The sequence below is a fragment of the Dermochelys coriacea genome, chromosome 9, assembly GCF_009764565.3.
Source record: "Dermochelys coriacea isolate rDerCor1 chromosome 9, rDerCor1.pri.v4, whole genome shotgun sequence".
In the NCBI taxonomy this organism is placed as follows: Eukaryota; Metazoa; Chordata; order Testudines; family Dermochelyidae; genus Dermochelys; species Dermochelys coriacea.
Genome location: NC_050076.1, coordinates 96,406,657 through 96,427,452, shown reverse-complemented (window position 1 = coordinate 96,427,452; position 20,796 = coordinate 96,406,657). Strand labels below are relative to the sequence as shown.

At 41.5% G+C, this 20,796-nt stretch overlaps 1 long non-coding RNA gene across 1 annotated transcript; it reads right to left on the bottom strand.

The window, feature by feature from the left end:
• Positions 1–805: 805 nt before the first annotated feature.
• On the bottom strand, positions 806–20,437 carry LOC122455892. Its single transcript, XR_006274400.1, has 3 exons — positions 20,414–20,437; positions 17,145–17,314; positions 806–1,073 (listed from the first exon to the last, which is right to left on the bottom strand). It is a non-coding gene; the product is annotated as an uncharacterized LOC122455892 (long non-coding RNA).
• Positions 20,438–20,796: the final 359 nt, after the last annotated feature.

The following is a 20,796-nucleotide window of genomic DNA, read 5'->3' as shown; positions in this document are numbered from 1 at the left end:
ATTTTAGTTCTGCAGTTTCTCTTTGAAGTCTGTTTCTGAAGTTTTTTTGTTCAAGTATGGGTACATTTAAATCTATTATAGAATGTCCAGGAAGATTGAAGTGTTCTCCTACTGGTTTTTGTATGTTACCATTCCTGATGTCCGATTTGTGTCCATTTATTCTTTTACATAGAGACTGTCTGGTTTGGCCAATGTACATGGCAGAGAGGCATTGCTGACACATGATGGCATACACCTACTACTATCTACAGGAATTTTGCTACCAATATCAATGGGAGTGGAGTTGGGCCTTTACAGACGATGCAGACTCTTCCAGTTGTGTGGTCACTAGGTCTACTTGCCCAGATTAAACAGTGCTCAGGTGTATAAGGGTTTGCAGGATCTCACTATTATTGCTATGTTCCTAAAAATACTCACAAAGAAGTTCTGGGGGAGCATTAAACTGAACAGGATGTAGATTAGATTCCTACCATAGCTCTTGAGTTATCCAAATAGCCATTGTAACTACTGCTCAAATTACAATAGCTCAAACAATTTATTTACAGTCAGACCAATCTATGTATTTCTAGCATGTTCAGCACCATGATGTCTGGGTGCAAATAAATGTAAATGTGTAAAGTAACTCTAGATCATAAGGATCATACTAATCTTTTCACTATTCCATATACATATTATGTGATATGTGCATGCAAGATAGGTTTACAGGGATTTGTGTGTGTGTAAGATAAATCTATAAACCCATGTGATTAGCTGATTATTGTCAAACAGTGGAACAGAAAAAAAAAGTAGTGAAGCATGCTTTATATTTTTATTATTGAGACCTGCTCTGTTTTGTGAACTAGTCTATCGGCTCAACTCTACAGGACTGTTTTTGAGGTGGGGTGGAGTCAAGCCACCCTGGAATAGCTCCACAGAGATTGTTCCTCAGGAAGGCAGAATCCCTTTCAAAATTCCGTGTTGTACAGTGGCTACATGTTTATTTCTACACCCAGTCTTGGATGGAGCAAACTTCTTCAGTACCCCTGGCCAGCTCTTCTGGTCGATGTGGAAGTGATGTAAGGCCATTTTCCTACCTATTAGCAAAGGAAAAGAACACATGTTTTGTTTAATTCTGAAATACAGGTATGTACACAAGAACTATAACGACTAACTAGTAATGTACAACATCAACACACTGCCGGGAAATCAACAGAGCATGACACGCTGCACACCAGAACTTTGGCTTGTCTTCTATACGGTAAGATGCACCCTGAGAAAGAATTTACAAGCCATTTAAACATAAGTATGCACACCTGATGGAAGTAAATGGTTGTTAAAGCTAAAAGGAATCTGGCCTAACAAAGGAAATTATCCTTCTAAAATAAGAGAGCCATATTACAGTGACTTCTTCCAGGAATTTAAACAGAAGTTTTCTTTTCAAGCATTAAAAAAAATTGGTTTACAATCACTTAAATATGATGAACTGAGGAAACAAATGTTATGCAGCTAATAGTCTCTGAACTACATTCAGCAGGGTAACAGCACTGCTCTCAGACAGGGATGTTCAAATCCCCATTGATGCTAATGGCAATTTCAAAGGTGTCAGAGGGCAGACTAAGGTTGGGGAGGGAATTCATTTCTTCTTTGGCTCTTAGTTTTGCTGCTCATTTTGCTAAATGCCAACATTAACCAACAGGAGAATGACCCAATTTAACATCCAAATAGAATCATTTCCGATTTATGAGCTCCCTCCGGTGAGGCTATTATTCATCCTTCAAAGGTTCTGATAATCCTCATTGTTATGTGAACTCTGCGTAAAGTCAAATGTGCATTTACTCTGACGTATTATTTGCACTGCAGCTAGAACCTGGGAGAAATTTGGTGTAGTAATTACAAATTTGTTATAAAGCAAAATTTGCATCCTCTCCCTTCCTAAATAGAAAGCTATTTATGTAGAAACTGGACACAGGAACCCACTTAAATAAGGAGAATAATTAAAATCAGGTGTTGACAGGTGTAGAGCAGAGTAGGTGGGCATTTACTCTCTCATTCATAACTTCCATTTCTATACTGAATATTCTATTATGATTTGAACCAAGATGGACCACAAAGCACCTCACTGCTTTTTAATACAACCCTGGAAACACCAAACCATTCTTCTTTCACTTCTGCAGTCTCTCCAAATGCAGAGCTCTCATTGACTTCAATGGGAGTTCCATGCAATAGGACTGCAGGCAGACTCCTTTGTGGTTTTCAAAATGATTGCAGTGGGAATCAGATTAAGTTCCTAGTAGTCAATGGAAGTTTTTTTTCTAGTGGCTGCATTAGATTCTGGATCTGGCCCTAATGGAATTACTCACATGACTAAAGGTTTGCCGGATAGGTCATAACCTAGGTATATCATATGCCCTACTACATATGCAGAGCTATTTACAGCTAAAACACAGAAAGTTTCTTGTTCTTTCCATTTCTTTACTAAAGAAATAAAGCATGCTTTAAATGAAGCTTGATGCACTTGAAATTCTGCACACACTTAAATTCAGATAAGAAATAGGGAAGTGCACTTAATTGAAGTTCATAGCTCTCAATTTTTCCATGCAGGGATCAAACTCATTCTACTTTTTAACTTAAAAAAAGTGACACGCAATTGAAGCCAGATTTGAAAATGCATCATGCTGTAAACAAAAAAATGCACACTATCAAAAGTAAGTGATTTATCGATGCTGAAAGCTGGCTCATGATAAAATGCATACTTAAGGAATATATTTACACCATGATTCTTTGTTTGCATTGTCCAAGTCAAAATGTGATTAGCTGATTATTGTCAAACAATGGAACAGAAAAAAAAGAGTAGTGAAGCATGTTTTTTATTTTTATTATTGAGACCTGCTCTGTTTTGTGAACTAGCCTCAGTAATGTCGATTAGAGTATTTTTGTTGCAAATTTTGGCCCCGTTCCTGCAATTGGATATATATGAGTAGATGCTTATGCCCACACCGAGCCTTAATAAAGTCAATGATGGTCAGACTACATTGGTCTGAATGTAGGATACTTGCATAATATAGAACTGTAATTTGCAAAATGTTGTGCAATAGTATCGTCTGATTAAATTATTTTTCTAATGAATATAGGGCTCATGAAGAGTATAGGACTGACAACACTGGAGACATTGTTTTCTGTTTATACAGACTGGGTACAGCATGGAGGGAGAAGTACAAGTTTCACAAACTGCTCCCCTAATGCGCCATAACTATGACTCCAGAGGGGTATGGGAGGAAGGAAACTTGCCAAGTGTTGACCCTCTAACAGGGAGTGCTCCATGCCCTTTCAATAACTTAGCTGAGTCCACCACAAAACTGCCTAGTAGGGGAAGTGTAGAAGTAGCTCTCTGATGCAGACATCTGTTTTCTGGGAACCAGACTGATACAGACTCATTTTCACATGGCCAACTGCTGGTAATAACTTGCTCACAACAAACAAGGATCTTGCTCAAACCAGCAATTTAATGATGGAAATCTCCATGCCTCATTACCTATCCGTGAGGCAGCCAATCCCCAACTTTAATGCATTTTTATTATAAAAGATACAATTATTGAAGTACATTTCATGAGCCTGATTCACATCTCACCAGATTTTTTGCACCAGCTAAAATCTGTTAACTTCAATGGCATTCCTCCTAATTTACTCTGATGTACATAAGATCAGAATCACACCTTATGTTGAAAAGCTTTTCTTCGTAATTAGATAGTTACACACATGTAGCTGAAACCAAGTTCATAATACTCTAAGCTGAAGCATATAATTGAAGCTAGTAGTTGGATACGTATTCAAAGCAAAGCAAGCTTTTGTCTTCCGTACAAGTATTTTTAGATTTTTAGTATGCAAATCGACAGATGCACTTACTTGTTGCATTCTGCTGAATGAATTATATCAACTCTGACAAGTTTCGCATCTTTGTTAATTACAATATTTAGGAGAAAATTGTAAAGCGTGTTGCCACACAGCTAATAGATGGGTCTAAAGCTCATATTTGCCCTAGAGGGACTGATTATATTAACACAGCCAGCTCTGCATTTGTAGAGCAAACCAAGTTTCAATCCCTAAATTGGCATGGTACTTTAGGTCACTGGGGAATTTATAGACTGAAAAATGAAGGTAGATCACATCCCCAAATGACTGCCCCTCTGCCGGCACCTGTGTCCCATCCTTCCACCATGGACAAGAAATGATAGAAGGGATGTTTACAATGTATCAACATCAACACACAGGGTTCTGGATTCCCCAATCCAGACATTTTCAGGTTCACTTGTCTGGATTATCAAACACCACATGCTAGGGAGAGATAAGGTGGGTGAGAGTAATCACTTTTATTGAACCAACTCTACTAAGAGATATTACCTCACCCCCCCTTGTCTTTCTCTCTCACATTCGTGGACCAACACAGCTACCACAACACTGCAAACACTCCAAGGACTCAGTTGTGCATTGCTTGCTCATCCAAAAGCCTAGTGAAATCAGTGAGAATTTGGGTGTACAAGTCATGCAGGATCAGCCCCATGGACACAAATTAGTTAAATTAATTGGAAGGCTGGTCTATAAAAGTTTACATACTGGGCTTTTGTGCTTGCTGTCCCTTGGATCATTAATTAAAATTCATTAGTTTTGTAACAACACAAAATGACACCCAATCTCATTTTCACTGATGCAAATAGATTCAGGGCCAGATTCTGATTTTCACTGGTATGATGTGGAATAATTCCTATGGTTTCAATAGAGTCACTTCTGATTCTAGAGGTGGAATTTAGATCCAAATCTGTCCCTAGATCTATTTGGAAGGTACCATTAGCACGCCATGGAAACAGTGCTTTTATGAGCTAAGAATTAAGGGCAATACTGATTCAGTTCAAAATTGCACCCGATTCTAAAATACACCATGGAATTGTTGTAGCGTAACTCAGCACTTCCCCACCCCCCACCACATAATTTATTCTGACCTTTGAGCATTGGCTTCTTCTCTGAATCTCCACACAAGCTCCTACCCTGCTGATGAGCAAGATCCTTATCTGCCTCTTGCCATTTGGAGCAGCCTCCCTCTAACCTTTCCACCTCATTGACTGTCCAAGCCATTTCTAAACATATTCTTTCTCCCTGGCCTGTAGCTCTAAATTTCTCTTTCCCTCTGCTATTATTCATTATTTAGCTATGTTGATTTATTATTTACAGAGGCTCTGTAGAGCATTTTGCTATTCAGCTATACAAAGAGAAGGCCTGATGTTTTGCAATTTGAAGTGAAACTCTTTGAAGCCAGCTGGAGTTATGCCTGAGAAATGACTTCAGGTCTGACCCTGAGCATACGATTGATTTTATTTTATCTCCATAGGGTGTGCTTATTTCACCTTGTATTTAAGCTTCTCTTTTCACAAGAGCATTGTCATTTGTAAAATCTGCTACTGAAGATGCATGCACCAACCATATGAACTAATTTTAGTAAATTACTTTCCCCATGGACTATCATATCATGCTGAGCTTTCTTTGAATATGATTTTTTGATTCTGTCTCCTTCATTTTTAATCAAAATTAGATAGCTGAATGTAATATTGTTTTGGGGGAAATTTGTGTCCTTTTTAAAATTTAATAATTTTAGGCTGAAAAAAAAATGGAATGTGTTGACTAGCGCGCCAGTGAGCATTTCATCAGGGATGCAGGCTCCAGCAACCAAATCCCACTAGATTTGTTCAGATCAGGTTGCAAACTCAATTCCACTCTTCTCAGGCTTGGGCTACAATGCAAACATGAAAGCTATCAATATGCATATTTGACGGAGTTGTTTTTATTTAAGATTGACAGGAATCAGAGAGACCGTTTTTGCTCCCTCCCCCTCAAATCGTTCATCTTCTCTTAAAGAGTTCTCTAGAGATTCTAGGACTTTATCTAAATTTTATAGGTAGATTCAGGGGATTCAAAAGTTCTTTCATGATAGGATTTTGTCCTACTATCTCAGCAACATGATGTTGCAAATGCAATGCCGATCATCTGGAGCTGCATTGCACAGGACCTTAAAAACAGATCATCTCATTTATTTCAGGGGAACAAGGGCCAACCATTAGGACATGTTTGGGACAGGTCAGATACTATGGCACTTCTGCTCAACAAAACATGCAAGTCATTGTCCCGGATTGGCAGATGTATTGAGATCTTTCCATATTGTGAGTAGCTCTAAAATTGCACAAATTAATAGGGTCACAACCAAGTCCCATAAACTAATTGCTGTTTCATAGGTACACCTATGTATTCCCAGATCCAAGCTGCATGACAGTAACAAGAAGCCTTGGGAAAGCAGCCTGACCAAGTTTGTTTGCAGGGAGAGGGTGTGGAGCAGTGTTAAATCCTTAAGAGGAGACCAAAGAAGTCTGGTGTTAAAAGCTGCAGTGCCCAAGAGCCTCAGGAGATTCTCAGACATGCAGCAGCTTGGGAAGAAAAGAGGAAGTAAGGAGTATGCTTTCACAGCAGAAGGTCCTGTTTAACCCAGGAGGAAGAAGGAAACTGGCTGCACAGGAGACAGAAAGACTCCATGATTCAGAACTGAAGCCATATGCAGGAGGAGGTATCCTGTACTCCTTAGAGGCTACACTCAAGACTGGTGAGGAAACTGAGGCAGGGATATGTATCTAATTGTTTTGTCTAGGACTGTATATTTCTTTGGCTAACTAAAGTAAAGAGAGATTGTTTATTGGGAACCCTTATAAAGTTTCTTTGTCTGCTTTTACTATCACATGAACGGTTAAACCCAGAGTCCCAACAAGACTGGAGCTCTCGGAAAGGTTTAAGTTACTGATGAGTATAGGAGGCCAAAGCACTGGTCCTGGAGGCCTACAGTGGCTGGGCCATGACACTCCATTTCCATGAAGGGAAACAGAAAAACTGCACCCAGAGTGGCCAATGAAAAACACAAGACAGAGATGCAGTCTGCTTAGACCAAAGACCAATAGGACCGGTAACAAAGACAATGCCAAGAGCTTTCACACATGAATATCATAATTGTGGATGATCTTCATTCAGTAAATGTGGTGGGATCTCTGAGATGCTGAGTGCCTTCAACTATCACTGAAGTCAGCGGGAGTGGAAGCGGTGAAATCCTTCAGGATTTGAATGCATTTCTTTGATCATCCCCATTGATTTTAATTCTCTCCTTCCCTTAGATCTGCCTTCTTTGAGCTTTTTATAAATTAGATTCTATTCTATTCAGTCACTAGTTTCCCTTCGAGAAGGTCTTCATTTTGTACTTTCCGATTTCTTAATAGAATTCCAGATGCAAATTGTAGCATTTACTATTTTTTTTCCTGCAAGCAAGGGAAGTAATCAGAACCTGTTGTAATAGCTTCCTTAATTCTCTAAGCTTAAATATGCTCATATATTAAATAGACATAATTAGCCACAAGAATGTGCAGAGCATACGAAAACAAATAACCACATGACAAAAACACCAGGGGAATATGGAGTGAATGCATCTAGTCCGTTCCTAACCCTCACTATTGTGACTAGGTATGGCACCACATGCAGTAGTCAGGGCTGGTTCCTGTGTTGCCAAGCCTGCAGCCACATAGACTCAAGAGCTGATCAAAAGAGAGGAAGGAAAGGGGATTGCAACAATGATTTTTCCTAGTTTTGAAATGTAAAAAGCTTTGGCCTGCTCTACAGCAGATGGAACAGACAAAAGAATTTCACAACATTGTCAACATTCTTTTTCGTTCAGTCAAAACATTCAGGAAAGTTTTGAATTTCAAGCAACTACAGGGTCAGCCAATGCAAGTGCAAGGTTTACCGACCAGTCAAGTAGCACTGATTTTAGTATCACCAGGATGTAGCCTATTGGAAACATCAGTGATGCCTGACAAGTTGTAGGTGCTAAAGAGGGTTTTCTTCCTAACTACATGCAGGGATTCATTTCCAGCAACCATCCTTTGCTTCTCTTGGGGACACACTATACTAACTGTCCTGCAAGTCCAAAGACAACTAAGTTCAGAGTCTCTTACCCTGTGTGCAGCTGGGCAGAGGGTGCTGCAAACAGATGGCACCTGAGCCCAGGATCCACTGAACTCATCCACTATTTTATTTAATCAGGAAATTGAGCCTTTAAGAACCTTTAGGAACCAGATTTCAGTACCTCCCTCCAGGACTGACAACTCCTCAGTCCGAAGGGAGTGTATTTTACATCCCTTACAAGGGAGCCCAGTTACCTCTCCCTTCAGCACTGACTCCGGACAGCATGTAAGAACATTCAACTTAAGCACATGCTTCAAGTTAAGGATGTGCTAAAGGACCTGACTCTGGAAGACACCTATTCAGGAAAGCACGTAAGCATGTGTTGAACTGTGAACACATGCTTAGATACTTTCCTGAATACACATGTGCTCAAGTGCTCTCCTGAATTGGGGCCCGATTGCTGTCCTATTTAGGGAAGCTTTGCTGAATCAGGAGCCTTTGCCTGATACATATATAACACAGACATACTCCTGTCATCGGAGTGCAGGCTCAAATCTGGGACCTCTGGAGCTAAATGCACGAGCCTCTGCTGCAAGAGCTAAAAGCCACATGGTCCTTAGCTAAGGCTGTAGAGCAGACTCATTAATCTCTAAGTGGTCTCAGTGCCACTACATGGGACAGAACACCACACCCAGGAGGTGTGGGGGTTACACATATATCCTGGGTATGATACTCCAGTGGTGTGGAGCGTAGAACTTTGATGACAGAGCATTGTGAGATGTTGGGGCATTAGCCCTCTAATGCAGAGCTATCTGGGAAATGTCACAAATCCCCCCTCCTCCTGTTTGTAATAGGAACTCTCTGTGCACTGTTCCCCTAACACCCTCCCGTGTTTTGGCCGCAATCCTCATCTCCTCCTCTAGCATGGCATAGCAGTTTGGAGCAGGTTATATGCTAGATCGTGGGAGTTGTGTATGAGAGAGAGAAAGGGGGAATGCAACTGAAAGGATGGGTCCTCAAAGTGTTTGAACTGGCTCTGGTGGCACTTTCTGAAGATGGAATGAGAATTGCCTGCTCTCTGTTAAAATTAAATTCTGATTACTGGAGTTAATTTTGACTCCTTTTTAAACAGCGTCAGGTAAAACAATGAAGGGAGAAAACAATCAAAGCATACAGGCTTTGAAGGATCTGATGGAATTTCAATAGAATCATTATGGTGCTCCACAATATGCTACTATACACTCAATGATCAAAGATGAAACACATTATCGTTGATGTGATAATAGCTCTTTCAAGCTATTCTAGTCACTCATGTCCACTCAGACTTAGGAAATCTTTCATCTGCATATGCACACTAACTCTGCAGTGAATGTCAATAGTATTTTTGATTAAAAGTAATTGTTACAGAGATGCAATGGTAGCTGTTTCCCTCAACCAACTAACAATTGTCTTATTTCTTTATTATTTGAATACCAAAAGATATTAGGCCACCTTTTAAAATAACCCACGGCCAAATTTCATTTTGGAAAATTAAGCATCTTTCACACTACGGCACTGCAAAGAGTATCTGCCACTAAGATTTTTCATCGCTCGCAGTCTCTTCTGTTTAAAAGAAGAGGGACAAACTGTGTAATGGGGTGGTCACCCAATCTGGCCCTGAAGGGGTTAAAACAGCCCTGGGAAGGGCTGCCTCAGGAGAGCCAATAGGGTAGGCTGATTGGAAAGGACCACTCCCCAATCAGGCCACAGCTGGCCCTATAACAGATTGTGGGTTACTGCTGGGGGCTGAACCCTGAGGTAGAGGGGCACTGGGGTCTGGGAGGGACATGGGGGCTGGTGGCAGGCAAGACATGGGCCTGCAGAGGGTGTTCTGGACTGGAAGAACTAATTCCCAAGACAACCAGCAGGAGGTGATACACCAGTGAGTCATTACCCCCTTACAAGCTGACACAGCATACTGGTAGAAGCCAAGATTCTCAAAAGTGAGTAGAGTTGTTGAGTGCCCCAAACTTAAGATGGTTGTGATGTTCAGAAAATGCTGAGAACCCACCTTCTGAAAATCAGGCCCAGATTAATGGACACAAGTTGGGCACGCAAAGACAATGGTCACTTTTAAAAATCTTGGTCATTTTTAGTAATTGTAAAAATCTGCCAGTGGGATAAGACTTTTGCATTACTCTCAAATTGAATTATTATGTGTGAGTTATAAACAGACAGAGGTTCAGAATAGAAATAATGACAGAACTTTAATTACACAGCATGAATAACAATACTACCACCATATTGGGAGAAAAATAGTCATGTCATTTGATCTTGTATGTTCTTGAAACCTACGGTAAATGAACAAATTTGCATGGTTTTAGCTGTTCAAAGTTGGTTCCCTTGAAATCTTTTGAAGGTGCAAATGGATTATAATAATGCTTAGCACTTTGTTAACACCTTTCATCCAAGGATCACAAATTGCTTTACAAATCTTGACTTCTTAAGCCTTATGGCACCCCTGGAGAAAAGTAGAGGATATATTCTTTCACTCATCACTAAATACACCCTCTGTGTAGGTGGAATGTAGCAGCTGATTTCAAGTGTGCAGCAAAAGTACATGAGGTTAAGAGTTTAGGTATGGGAAATAAGTACACAGTATTCAGCTGAAGCAAAGTGTAGCAGTCAAAGTAAATACTTGAGCTGGAATTGTCAAAAAGAATTGTCATGAAAGAATCTCATGGCACCTCCGACAAGAATAAAGGTGGTCTCCTGAGATCATACATGGTTAGGACTAGCATCGGGCAAAATGTTTCACTTTGCTGGGAGTTCCTAAAACAAACCCATTGGGATTTGGGTTAAACCAAATCAGAAAATTCTTACAAAATAAATTCACTTGGGGTTGAATAAAACCTGTTGGGTCAAACATGTTTCATTTCTGGGCATTTGAAAAGGGTTACATTTGCAAAACAGAAAGAAGTGGAGAAAGTAGTGGTGCTGCCATGCACCTTATAACTTTTGGCTCTGTAGTTAGCACGCTCAGCAGGGATGTGGAACATCCAGGTCCATATTCTGCTCCAGATTAAAGTTGCATTGGTACATTTTGGGTCATCTGAAAACTATTTTTTGGTGAATAAACTATTTGAAAAATGTCATCCAGCTCTAGTTAGGACCTCAGTTGCATTCCCTCCAAAGATGCAAAACAATATGCTACATCTACAATGTAAGGAGAAATAAGATACTGGACAGAATTCCTTTCCTTTCTCATTCCATTGCTGAGGAAAGTTCAAAAGTTTTGCTAAGGCTGTTTAGATATCAGTAAATTTCTAAGAACGATCACACTTCCTGCCATTGTTCTTGGAACCAACATGCTCAAAAGACTACTTTCACAAAGGGAGGGGTCAGAGTCTGGCTCTGGAGCCTGATCAGAAGAGGCCAGTTGTACACTTTGGTTCTGGCTCTGAATTCCACCAAACCTCACAAGGGTTTCAGATTCAGAGTTTTGGGTTTGGGCTCATCTCCGCCACCAGGAATCATGTCCTAGCCATAGAAATGCTGATACTGCAATGTTTTCAGCCAGTAGATTTAGAGAAAAATGTTAGGGCCCTGAAAATCCTATTCATGTGTAGTGGGGATATTGATGGATCCCAGATAACGAAATGCGTGCCTCTCTGACTAATTGCTATAAAGTGCAGCATCTAGAGGAATTCCATGCTAGTCTATACTAGAAGCAGCACAGCTGCACCGATGCAGCTGCCCTGCAGTAGCGCATCTGGTGAGGATGCGCTATGCCGAGAGGAGAGAACTCTCCCAGCAGCAGAATAAAACCACCTGCATGAGGCAGTAGCTTTGTGAGCAGAAGAAGCTCTCCCACCAACATAGCACTTGTCACACTGGTGCTTAGGTCAGTGTAATTTACCTTGCTCAGGGAGGGAGCTGAAAAATGTACTGAGGGAAAATAATATACTGGTCTTTCAAAGCAAAGCTCTGCTTTTGCAGGATAAAGCAGAGAAAAAGCCTAACCAAACTTCCCCTCTCCCTACCAGTTTGGCTTTAACAATGGTAAATACAAGAGTTGTGTAATGCATGTTAGAGACACATTGAGATGCCCAAGGGTTTGTGCCAGCTTCAGAATTTTTTGTCCAGATGCCCAGGTTTTCACCACCAGCATTCTGAACAAACTGACTTTCTAGGCTACTTCAGGAAGATAGTCATACTATTATGAAAAGGAAAGTGACCCTTTCCAACATTACTAACATCTTTAGACTTTCTTGCCGCTGTGTCTTTGAGCGGCTTCTGCAACACAACAGCCCCAAATGTCGTCTGCTTTTCCAGTTGGAGAAGATTGTGTCATCTATGTCAATCATAACTATCAGACCTTCATTTCACCAGCTACTGTATAGATTGTTCACGTTTATCTATGGAGTTCATAGCAGTTTTGCTACCTACAAAGAACCCACCACACAGACTTCTAGCCTTACAGCGGGGCTAGGATGACCAGATGTCCTGATTTTTATAGGAACAGTCCTGATTTTTGGGTCTCTTATATAGGCTTCTATTACCCCCACCCCCTGTCCTGATTTTTCACACTTGCTACCTAGTCATCCAGGGCGGGGGCAGGGGGTTGAAGCACAGAAAGCTTGAAAGCATGAAACTGAAGAGGACAAAAGAAAAGGCAAATAAAAAAATTCCATTTTAAAGATCTCATGAACTATGTGTCGATCTTGGAGGGGTCTCATCCATGAATCATGAGCACTTTGGATTGGTACTGCTGGCAGGGTGACCCAGATCAAGTCCAGTTAAATACAGAACTGCATATTTCACTGTTACAGTCAGTGACTGTCAATGGATAATGTCATTTGCTGCTTTTTAAAAGGCAAAACCTTGCCAAAGAGATCTAGTCTAGGACTTCTAAACCTAGAGACATGAAATTGAAAGATTAATCAGAATTAATTAACTTTGATTAGTGCATTGGAGGAGAACAAATCTCTGGAAGATCTTCTAGGTCCATGCCCAGACTAGTAAGAGATTTTTTTTTGTCCCATTCACTCCCCCCTAAATCTTATCAGGTGGTAGCAGGGGGAACTAGATTGGGAGACACTTTACTACCAGGAGATTTTTTTTCTTCTTCTATTAAAGGAATATCCTAAATTCAGGCTAATACCACAAATAATCCCCAATGTTTACTCATTAGCATAAACCCTGAGAATAATTTATGAACTACAAATTGATTCTTGGGATGATCATTACAATATCTTGAACATTCATGTGCTTTTTTTTAGAATTTTGCAGCTATATATTTTATTGTCCTAGTTCTGAGATTCATATTAAATCTCTGTTCTAAGCTCAATCATGCACATGCAGTAATGCAGTGCTAACCATAAATAAAAAAATACTTATACGCTATAGTTGCATCAATACACGATAGACACCACATATTTAGGAAGTAACAGTGGAGTTATTTCTGTTTCATTTACAAAATCCCTCTGGGTAAGATCCTGATACCCATACTCATTCTGAATATCCCCGTGATGGGGTGTTCACCATACACCATGGCTAAAGGGGCTCCGAAGGGGCTACTCATCAGGATGGGCTGCACCTGGGTGAGGTATTGGCTGGATATACAGCCCGAATGGAACCTGATGCCCAGTTGGGTAGGAAGAATAGGGGCTTTTACAAAGCCAGGGAGAGGAGAGGAGAAAGGGGCTCCAGGATGAGAGAGCTGACTATCACTCTCAGGCAGGCATGCTGGAACAATTTTTTAGAGGGGGTGCTGAGAGCCATTGAACCAAACTGTAAACCCTGTATATAATGGAAACCACTTCAAGCCAGGGGGTGCAGCAGCACCCCAAGCACCCCTAGTTCCAACACCTATGCTCTCAGTGTTGAGAGAATGGAATAGGAAGAAGCCTAGGGAAAACAGCAGTAAGGGTTAGATGGCACAGCCCTTAGCTGCTGAGTGTAGGGTCCCTAGGATGGAACTCAATGTAAACGGCTGGCCTGGGTTCCCCTACCAGCCAATGGGGGAAATGGCACGGACAGGGCAGTAGACCTTTGAAGACCACCCAAGGCAGTAAGTTAGAGAGACTTTGATCCCCCATCTCCCATTTCGGGGTACTACAGTGACCTGGCAGGAGGGCCAAACCACAAAAGAGGAAGCTCATCAGCTCATGGAGCATAAGAGAGGCCACTGAGTGAGAAATTGGGACCAGGAGCAAGAAACCACATGAGGCAGCATCAAACCAGTGGTGAGCTTATCCCCCAGATGAGCCACAAGGAGGTGCCACCGTGTTGAGCCCCTTACTGTGTTAACCGTTCAACAGAACTGCACATCGAGTGAGTACTATTTAATGTGAGTAAAGAGTTCCGATCTGACCTTCGGGGCCAAATTCAGCCTCCTTAACTCACATTGAGCAATACCTGAATCTGCAGATAGTCTCACTGAGACATTCATTCATGTTACAAAACACTTTAACAGGGCTACATGCAAAGCAAGGCACTAAATATGAGTAAGAATCACCTAATCTGGCTTTTAGATTGTAGTCTTTTACATGTGCTTTATTTAGTTAATGTTGTCAAAGTGTGTTGGTTTAGCTGGCCAGCCCAGAACCACATTCTGACATCCTTAGTCAGAGGGTATAGTAGTCCCACCAATTCTGATTGCAGAATAAAGTACTGTACTACCCAACATGAACATGTGCAGCAGAATCTAGCCCAAACAGGCAATGAAACCCAGATGAAGGACCTGTGCCCAGGATGCAGTTCAACAGAATTAGTCAATGTATTTTAAAGTTACCATGGGCCAGAAAGGGCCACCCCTTAAATCATGCTAAATAGTACCTTACTCCACACCTCCCAACCTGTCAAACTGCTAAAACGGCCAGTCTGCTCCTCCATAGATTGAGACAAAGGGGTGGATGGGCCAAATTTGATAGACATTGATTCATAGTGCCCGGGGTTGCAACACCTATCAAATCTGGCCCGTCTGTTTCTCTGTAGATGGAGAGTGACAGGCTCAAACCTGAGCGGTGCTGCAATCCTGTGTGCCAAGTTGCAATGCCACTTGGTTCGGGGGCTCTCTCAAAGAGGAGAGATGGGGTAAATTGCCTTCAACCTGGACAGGGAGGTTTGGGAGTCAAAGCAGGACATTCCCAGGAAACTGAGGACTGTTGGGAAGCATGGCACTCTGTGAGTAATTGCTGATTTATAGGAACTGCCAGTCTCTATCTAGTCCAGCCTTTTGTCCCCAATAGTGGGCAGTGCTGCTGCTTCAGAGGAAGACGTGAGAAGCCCTGCAATATGGAGTTATGGGATCACCTGTACCCAGGGGTTAGTATAGCTTAGTCTCTATAGATGCAGGTTATACCTCCTAGCAGGCTGCACTTCAGAAGTGAGGATGCCAGAATCTGGTTCACAGTGCACTTGTTCATGCATGCGCAACAATGAATTTTAGCAACTGGCATCTTTGCATGACCAAACATCTAAGGACAGTTCAAGCCCCTAGATCTTTGTAAGTATCTCCTCCTCCTCCTCTCTGCCCCCAGAACTGTATCCCAAATAATTCACTTTTTAGACTACAAATTAGCTTGTTAAAAACAAATCACTTCTGTGTACATTTCAAATGATCTGCAGGCCTTTTGCAGCATCAGGCACTGTCACGATGCCTGCAGATGGAATAGCATCTTCATAAAAATGCAAATTATTCCAATTATAACAGCAATAAGAGTCACACAGAGTGAGGGACTCCTCAATTAGAGCTCGTGTGTAGTACTCAACATTCCCACTGAGGCACAGCAGAGGAAAAACACAACAATTTAAATAACTTAATCCCAGTGTCCATTCCCATTACAATTCCTAATGGCATGAATATTATTTTAAGACTTAGAAATGAACATCCTAGACAAAATGTAGTATTACTTGTAAGTGAAGCAGGGCGGAGGGGACTAATCTAAATTCACTAGTGTTCTCATTTCAGCCACTTTTGCCAGGATATTAGGAATCACCACAAGTACTGACTGACAGATAGGTTCCAATCTGTTACTCGTGCAATAAAGCAAATGGGATAGTGGCAATTTTTTCAATACACACAAAACGGGCCAAATTCTGTCCCATTTCTGAGCTTTGGCCAAGGAATACTCACCATAGTTCAGGAAGTAAAAAGGTGGAGTTATGCTACGTTGGTCTCTCCCAATCTTGAGGCGGTTTGGATGCTAGTCCAGACCCTGTCATATGGTAGAGAAGCCTAAAGACTTTGCTATGTACATGGCTTCCTTATGTGGCTGTGGGGCTTATGTGGCTGCCTTAAATTAATCAGGCAGCCATCAGCCCGGAGGAACTGATCCAGGATCCTTGGATCAGACAGATGTAAGCGATTGGCCAGTGCAGGAGAGATGACTGGTTGAGTACAGGGGAGGAAGCTTAGGAACTGCTGTAGTTTCCTTATGCCATCAGACTCTTTACACATGGAGAATCCTCCAGAGTCCAGCCATTCTGGCTATGGAAAAGGGGTTACTGCCTGGAGAAATGCAGGTCTACAATTGCACAAATGGATGCACCCCCAAATTTTGAGGGTGCAGTTAGAAGCCATGTGATAATGTGGCCTTGAAAGATAACATTTGGCACATTAACCTTTATGCAGCACATCCTTTCTTGGCACTTTAGGGCAATGGTTCTCAAACTGTGGGTCATGACCTGTTTTAAGAGGGTCCCGAGGACTGGCATTAAACTTGCTGGGGCCAGGGGCCAAAGCGCGAGCCACATCACCCGGGACCAAAGCCTAAGGGCTTCAGCCCTGAGTGGTGGAGCTCAGGTTACAGGACCCCACTTCTTTTTTGCGAATACAGACTAACACGGCTGCTACTCTGAGGACCCCACTTGCAGCTGTAGCCCTTAAGCTCTGGCTTTGGGCCCCCTGCCGGGGCAGTGGAGCTTGGATGAGTGGGCTCAGGTTTGGTCCCCACTCCTGGGGTCATGTAGTAATTTTTGTTGTCAGAAGGGGTTCACAATGCAATGAAGTTTGAGAACCTCTGCTTTAGGGGATACTAACTATATTGTATAAAACTCCTATAACAGTTCTTTTGGAAGGGGGCCCTATTATACCATACTGCAAACTGTAATGTACTAGAACGGTAAATAGGCAGGAAAAGTGTGTGTTTGTTTTGTTGGAGTATCTGTTCAAATTCTATACCTCAAAGAACACTCACCTGGAGTCGTTAAGGTCAAGGCGATGCCAGGAATGGGCTATAGAATGTGAAATTCACATGTAATTGCAGGATGCAGAATTCTTTTCAAAAGCTGTGCATGCCTGAGAGAGATTTCTCTGTCTTTTGATTATAAGTCCTTATATCCACAGGACAACTCTGCTGGTTTGACACTGTCATGAAATTAGTCATAGTTATTTGTACAGCAGCAGCAGCAAATACTAAAGTGGGCATAACTGTACTTTAGGGTCTCAGAATAATACCTGCTAACATTTTACTATGCTATCATTCAACTTTAATTTATTTTCTTAACACAGGACTCCTACCAGGCAGAGTGCTCTCCTGTATTATACAGGAATGATTTGATCTTGACTCCATGATTAAGATCTTGGCCTAGATGGATGTCCCCCAAGGTCAGCATTGCCATGGCTGGACCAAGGTCTCACACGTATTCGGCTGTAGCAGCCAGTCAAAGAAGCTTTGTACCCTTTGACAATCAGTGTGAACATTGGCAGTATCACTGTCACCACCAGCCATGAAACAACAGAGTTCCCCTTCCTACCTACATCACTTGTCTTTTCTCAACTCACCTTGAGCTAACTGCTCTGCACTTAGCAAATTGTTTTCTTCCAGGCACTGAGACAGCTTGGTGATGGCAAAGACTGCAGCAGCAGTAGTGATGGAGTACAGTTACAAATGTTAACTGCATGTTCTTGGCACCAGGGCTAGAGCCAGGTGGAAGTCTTTTGTTGAATCACTTTCTGCCAAATGGTTTTGTTAAAAAGAGGGAGAGGAAAGCCAATTTGTCAAAAAAAAATTTGCAAAACATGGCCAAGGTTGATTAATTTTGTAATTCCAAAAGAGTGTTGAGAAGAGTTGCAAAAATATCATCTGAAGGTTTCACTTAGAGGTTTTCTAAACAAAATTCTCATTCAAAATGACTTTCCATTTCAAAATTTAAGCTAATTAGCCTGGGCAAAAAGGTTAAACAAAAAAGTTTGAAATTGAAATGAAGTATTTGCATTGACTTTTTAAAATTATTTTCAGGATTGAGTATTCATTCTGATGGAGATAGAGGGGGAAAAATTCAACTCTAAAATATAAACCAGGATGGGGGAAGACCATTTCCACCCTTTCTCTGATCAGGGCATCTTATGATCTCTCCAAGCAGTCTCATGATGGGGAGAGCTCTTATTATATTTGGTTGCTCTTCATGCAATTTTTCTAATTTGTAAAGGAAGGAAGAACACACTTAGCTCCCAGATTTTCTTTTACATTCACTTTCTCTTTCATGGATTTTAAGTCTTGCATGCATTGGTGAAATATCAGAGAAAGGAACAAGTAAATGCCTCACCATTTTCTCCTGAGTTGCAGAGAATGTGGTTACATCTCAGACAACTGGAAGAGCTGACTTTTTGTAAAGATGACATTAATTTGCAGTTCACTTATTATGATCTTAATATTACTCAATTAGTTCCAGAGTTAGTTAGCCTATTATTCAATTTTTCTTAAATTCAGGGAGTTCTGTTTCTCATCTCTCCTTGTTTATACAATGTGTCTTCCAGTTTGATAGCATCAGCAAAAGGAAAAAATCTCACAGCAGTGATAAATCCAAGCTGTGGCAGGATGGGGAATAAAGACAGTCTTATTAAAAAGGTGTGGTTGTCTCCCCCACCCCTTTCAGGGTCAAACCTTTTGTTTTAATATCTTGAGTGTTACAAGAATTATTATTTTGTAATGTAGTGGGGGAGGAGGGAACCCATGCAATGTCCCTGGATCACTTATTTCACATTTGTTTCCTTTTTAATAGGTTTCTGTGTCTTGGCAGAGGAACCAGGTGTCTGGGTCATAACTCCAAATGTTTTATTGCTGCATCTTTCTCAGACTTATCTGTCCATTTGCACTTTCTGCAGATCTGCACAATAGATAATTTCTCTGGTCCTCTTACTGAGGCTGCTTTTATACTTCACACCAAAGATCTTTAGTCCTTTGGTCTCATATGCACAGTGGTATATAACTTTAAAGGATTTACAAAAGTTAAATATTTGCCCTCTTAAAAAAAACCCACCTCTTTTAATCCCCTGTAGCACTAGGCCTCTTATGGTACTCCATATAACCTTTCTTTGACTTCATTCTACCTGGCATCAGTGATTCTGCATATGCCATCAATCAGTATGGAATACTGGACACTCAGATACAGAGTTCCTGATACCCACTGAGGTTCGGGGTGGGAGGGGGCGAAAGAAGGAATGGTAGTTATCATCAAAGCAGAATGCCTAATCAAGAATTGGAATAAGGAAAAGTGGGGGGTGGGGGTGGGGGTGGAGAGGAGGGTATTGACCATTAGTGCTAGTTGAAAAATTTTGATGGAACAGAGTTCCATTTAAAAAAAAATCAATTTAATTGAAATTCAAGTTCCATGAGAATCTATCATTTTTAACATGAAAAATATCTAAACATTTCAAATGGCAGTGTTTCAGTTTCTTTTTGACTAATATATAGAAATACTAATTTCATGTTAATATTTGTTATATAAAATATTTAAAGTCAAAGAAGTTGCTATGGTCCCAAATCAATGCCTGACAAGCTCTACTGGCCACAAAGTCATGAGAAATGGCATTTAATAAAGACAATGTAAATGGCTGTTTATTATAGGCACTGCCTCATTCCCTATACACCTCAAGGATTGCAGGAAGAGAAAAGATGCTTTAGGCATTTGAATGGTGACCTGGAGAATCAGATTCTATCCCTGTCACTGCTATAGGGAGTTTGTGGGGGACACTAGGCAAGTCACTTAAATCCCACTTTTCACAGGCAGCCATGCAATGGGTATGCAATGGGTATGCTTTGGGTATGCAATGGGAGACCTCTGTGGCCTGATTTGCAGGGGTATTGAGCACTCTCAATGGAAGTCAGAGCTGTGCACTGAACAAAGTACTATGAGATTAATTTCTCTAAAAGAATTCAGGCCCTGGGCACTCCAAATTATTATACCATGTGACAAGATGGCCAATGGTGGGTCCTGTGCTTTTCTTGGCAGGGGGGCTAAGATGCTACTCCTTGCCCCTGCTCTTGGGGCACCAAGGGCCCTGCTAGTGACCCAGGAACGTGGTACAGAAGGGAAGTAGGGGAGGGCTCTGGGTTTGCTCCTCACTCTGAGACCCAGCCCCTCTCAACCCCTGCAGGTTCTTACACTCTTTCCCCCACTTGGGTGGGGGTACCTTCGGTCCTGAGATACTGCAGCAGGGTCCCTCTGGTTTTTCAAAAGATACCTCCAAGCTCCAGTCCTTTCTCCTCCCTGACTGCCTGAAGCATGGGGTTTTATTGACTACAGGTGCTCCAATTAACCTGTAGCCACCCTCCCTAGTCTACAGGGAACTATGCCTTAATTAGCCTAGGGCTCATATATTTCCCCACTACCATTCTCCCACTGCTCCGTGGTCCTCCTGTATCACAACATTTTCATAGAATCATAGAATCATAGAATATCAGGGTTGGAAGGGACCCCAGAAGGTCATCTAGTCCAACCCCCTGCTCAAAGCAGGACCAAGTCCCAGTTAAATCATCCCAGCTAGGGCTTTGTCAAGCCTGACCTTAAAAACCTCTAAGGAAGGAGATTCTACCACCTCCCTAGGTAACGCATTCCAGTGTTTCA